This window comes from Artibeus jamaicensis, unplaced genomic scaffold (genome assembly GCF_021234435.1).
Source record: "Artibeus jamaicensis isolate MK-2021 breed Jamaican fruit bat unplaced genomic scaffold, CSHL_Jam_final contig_3190, whole genome shotgun sequence".
NCBI classification, from domain to species: Eukaryota; Metazoa; Chordata; class Mammalia; order Chiroptera; family Phyllostomidae; genus Artibeus; species Artibeus jamaicensis.
The window spans coordinates 34133-39102 of NW_026521746.1; positions in this window are offsets into that span (position 1 = coordinate 34133).

The following is a 4970-nucleotide window of genomic DNA, read 5'->3' on the forward strand; positions in this document are numbered from 1 at the left end:
GAACTTTGGGAACATAAACTCTTCTTTTGCCCAGGCCCTTATCATCTAACTAAAAGCATTCTTAAACAAAGCAGGTCTCACAGAGTTTCACATATTTTTTCTCAGGCTTCTAGGGAGCCCACTATTCCCAGCCCAAGGGTTGCAGTGCCTTCCCCATCACAGGTTTTTAGGCTTAAGTGGATTAGAGCCAGGAAGCACTTCTCCCAGAGGACATGGGGACTCAGGCTTCATCACAGCTGTAAGACGAGGGTCCATCACTCCCTCTGTTGCAGCCCCCTGACTCCTTCCATGATGGCCTCCCAAGTGATTGTGTCTGGCCTAGGTTGCCCCTCCTCTGAGGGGTCTCACTTGTCTGTGACCATCTGACCATACTTTGAGGGCAGGGAGATGAAGCAGGGGCAGCATCTGCTGCCAGAGACAAGCCTTGTCTTCTCAGTGGCTTGCATTCCAGAGGTTGCACACTCAGCCTTAAACAGTTGCAATTCCTGAAACCAGGCCGGGCAGTCCCCAACACTCTCTGACATTTGTTGTTTGTTCATTTGTTTATGATGGCCATTCTCACCTGTGTGAAATGGTATTTTGTTGTGGTTTCAATTTGCATCTCTCTGATAGCTAGTGATGCTAAGGCATTTTCATATGTCTGGGGCCCTTTGTATGTCCTTGGAAAAGTGCCTGTTCAGGTCCTTTGCCTATTTTTTAATTGGATTGTGTGTCTTCCTGGAGTGGACTCATGTGAGTTCTTTATATATTTTGGAGATCAAACCCTTGTCCAAGGTATCATTGACAAATATGTTTTCCCATGTGGTTGGTTCTCTTTTCATTTTATTTTATTTTATTTTATTTATTTTTTTTTAATTTTTTTATTGATTATGCTGTTACAGTTGTTCTATTCCCCCTTTATTCCCCTCCACCCTACCCCCCATCCCCACCATCACCCCCCTTTAGTTTATGACCATGTGTCTCAAGTCCTTTAGATTCTATATTTCCCATGCTATTCTTGCCCCCCCATCTATTTTCTATCTACTGTCTATGCTACTTATTTTCTGTACCTTCTCCCCCCTTCTCCTCCTCCCACTCCCCTGTTGCTAACCCTCCTTGAGATCTTCATTTCTATGTTTCCACTCCTGATCTAGCTGTCCTTGTAGTTTGCTTTCATTTTAGGTGTGGTAGTTAATAACTGTGAGTTTGTTGTCCTTTCACTGTTCATGTTTCTTGAACTTCTTTTTCTTCGATAAGTCCCTTTAACATTTCATATAATAAGGGCTTGGTGATGATGAACTCCTTGAATTTGATCTTATCTGAGAAGCACCTTATCTGTCCTTCCATTTTAAATGAAAGTTTTGCTGGATAGAGCAATCTTGGTTGTAGGTCTTTAGATTTCATGACTTGGAATACCTCTTTCCAGCCCCTTCTTGCCTGTAAGGTCTCTTTTGAGAAATCAGCTGACAGTCTGATGGGGACTCCTTTTAGGTGACTGTCCCCTTACCTCTTGCTGCTTCTAGGATTCTCTCCTTCATTTGAATTTTGGCTAATGTAATGATGATGTGCCTTGGTGTGTTCCTTCTTGGGTCCAACTTCTTTGGTACTCTCTGAGCTTCCTGGATTTCCTGGAAGTCTATTTCCTTTGCCAGATTGGGGAAATTCTCCTTTATTATTTGTTCAAATAAGTTTTCCACTGGTGGCTGTGCCTTTCCCCCTTCTGGTACCCCTATAATTCGGATGTTGGAGCATTTAAAGATGTCCTGGAGGTTCCTAAGACTCTCCTCATTTCTTTGAATTCTTGCTTCTTGATTCTTTTCTGTTTGGCCATTATTTGCTTTCTGCTGGTCCACTCCATTGATTTGAGTCCCAGTTTCCTTTTCATTGCTATTGGTGTCCTGTGCAATTCCATTCATTTCAATTAGTTTCGCCTTCATATATTTGTCTAATTTGTCGGTATAATCAACCAGTTCTGTGAGCATCCTGATTACCAGTGTTTTAAACTGTGCATCTGTGAGTTTTGCTATTTCTTCATCGCTTAGATTTATTGGCTCTGGGGCTCTGAGATCCTCCTGCGCCATTCTTGGTCTGTTCGGGCCCTTTAAGAAGCGGCGCCTTGGATTCCCAGGTCGCTGGGTTGTGACGCTGTATGTGGGGGCGTGGCCCGAGCGGGGAAATGGCGACCCCCTCTGCTGCTTCTCACAGCTGGGTGCGGAGGAGCAGTGCCTTAGGTGGTTCACCTGGGCTGGGCCACTCAGAGTCGCTGGGTTATGACGCTGTATGTGGAGGTGGGGTCAGAGCAGGGAAATGGCGGCGCCCTCCACTGCCGCTCGTCGCTTGTCGTGGGGACCTGCCGGCCCGGTCCAACCGCCCACTCCTTCGCCTGTCCACCCTCGCACAAATGCGCGACCTCCGTCAACACGCAGCCCCGGCCCGGCTGTCTCCCCCGAGGTCGCTCGCCTGGTTGCTCGCTGGGTCGCTCACTAGGTCTGACCCTGCGCCTGGATTCCGCCAGCCTGAGTGTGTCTAGCCGAGTCCTCCTGTGCAACCCTGCTCCGCCAGCCGCTTGTTTCGCCCCTTACTGGTCAGGCTGAAGAATTTGTTGTTAACGGACTTCTGAAAAGTTCAATTTTCTGTGTTCTGGCTGTGCTTTCTGTTGCTAATATTTAGTTTTCTCTAATCTTGGTTGTGTGAGAAGGCACGGCACATCCACCTATGCCTCCATCTTGGCGGAAGTCTCTTTTCATTTTAATGCTGTTTTTTTTAGCCAGGTGGAAGCCTTTTTATTTTGATGAGATCCCATTTGTTTATTCTTTTCTTATGTCCCTTGCTCTAGGGGATATATCAGTGAAAATATTGCTGCATGGAATATCTCAGATTTTCCTGCCTATGTTCTCCTCCAGGACTTTTATAATGTCGCAACTTACGTTTAAGTCTCTTATTCATCTTGAATTTATTTTTGTGTGTGATATAGGTTGGTGATCAAATGTACCTGTACAGATCTCCCAACACATTTGATGAAGAGGTTGTTTGTACTCCATTTTATACTTCTTCCACTATTATCAAATATTAATTGGCCTGTAGAGACTTGGATTTATTTCTGGGCTGTCTTTTCTGTTCCATGGGTCTGTATGTCTGTACTTAAAACAGTACCAGACTGTTTTTTTAAATTAATTTTATTTAGTTATTTTTCAAGTACAGTTTTTTTGTCTATTTCTCCCATCCCAGCCTCCCCCGCCCCTTGCTCCCCACCTCCCTCCCATTTCCACCCCCCTTAGTTCTCCTCCCTGTGTCCTTCCTATTTGTTCCTCCAAATCCCTCCCCCTTGTTTTCCCCTTAACTTCCCTTCCTTCTCCCCTCTGGTCACTGTCCCCTTGTTCTCTATTTCAGTGTCTTTGGTTTTTTTTTTTTTTCTGCTTGCTTGTTTGTTTTGTTGTTTAGCTTCCTGTTAAAGGTGAGATCATATGGTATTTGTCTTTCAGCACCTGGCCTATTTCACTCAGCATAATGCTTTCCAGTTCCATCCATGTTGTTGCAAAAGGTAGGAGCTCCTTCTTTCTCTCTGCAGCATAGAAGTCCATTGTGTATTCTATGTACCACAATTTTTTTATCCATTCATTTACTGATGGGCACCTAGGTTGCTTCCAACTCTTAGCTATTGTAAATTGTGCTGCTATGAACATTGTGGTGCATAGGTTCTTTGATATTGATGTTTTAGGATTCTTAGGATATAATCCCAGCAGTGGAATTGCTGGGTCAAAAGGCAGGTCGATTTTTATTTTTCTGAGAAAATTCCATACAGTTTTCCATAATGGTTGTACCAGTCTGCAATCCCACCAACAGTGAACTAAGGACCCCTTTCCCCACAACCTCTCCAACATTTGTTGTTTGTTGCTTTGTTTATGATAGCCATCCTGACTGGTGTGAAGTGGTATCTCATTGTGGTTTTGATTTGCATCTCTCTGATAGCTAATGATATTGAGCATCTCTTCATGTGTCTCTGAATGTTCTGTATGTCCTCCTTGGAGAAGTGTTTGTTCAAATCCTTTTTCCATTTTTTAATTGGGTTGGGTGTCTTCTTAGAGTGGAGTCGTGTAAGTTCTTTGTATATTTTGGAGATTAAACCTTTGTCTGAGGTATCATTGGCAAATATGTTTTCCCATACAGTTGGTTGTCTTGCTAATTTAATACTGTTTTCTTTAGCCATGCAGAAGCCTTTTATTTTGATGAGATCCCATTTGTTTATTCTTTCCTTTATATTCCTTGCTCTAGGGGACATATCAGTAAATACGTTGCTGCTTGATCTTTTTAATGTATTGTTGGATGAGGTTTGCCAATATTTTGTTGATGATTTTAGCTCTATTTTCATCAGTGATATTGGCTTGTGGTTTTCTTTTTTTTTTTTTTTTGGTTTTGTGATTAGGATGATGCTGGCTTCATAAAAAGAGTTTGGGAGTCTTCTCTCTTCTTGGGTTTTTCAGAATAGTCTGCGAATGGTAGTGGTTAGTAGCTCTTCCTTTATTGCTTTGTGAAATTCTCCTGTGAAACCGTCCAGTCCAGGCCTTTTATATGCTGGGAGTTTTTTGATTACTGCTTCAATTTCATGAGCTGTTGAAACAGGCTGAACAGGCTTTCTGCTTCTTCTTAATTCAGTTTTGGAAGATTATATTTTTCTAGAAATTTGGCTATTTTACCCAGGTTTTCCAATATGTTGGCATATAGTTGTTTGTAATAATTTCTTACAATACTTTGTATTTCTTTGTTATCAGTTCTAATTTCTCCTCTTTCCTTTCTGATTTTATTTATTTGTGTCCTCTACATTTTTCTTTAGTTAATAGTTAAAGGAGCATAGTTAAAGGATTGTCGATTTTGTTTATCCTCTTAAAGAACCAGCTCATGGATTTATTGATATTTTGGATTGTTGTTTTAGTCTCTATGTCATTTAATACTGTTGTGATCTTGGTTATTTCCTTTCTTCTCCTCACTCTGGG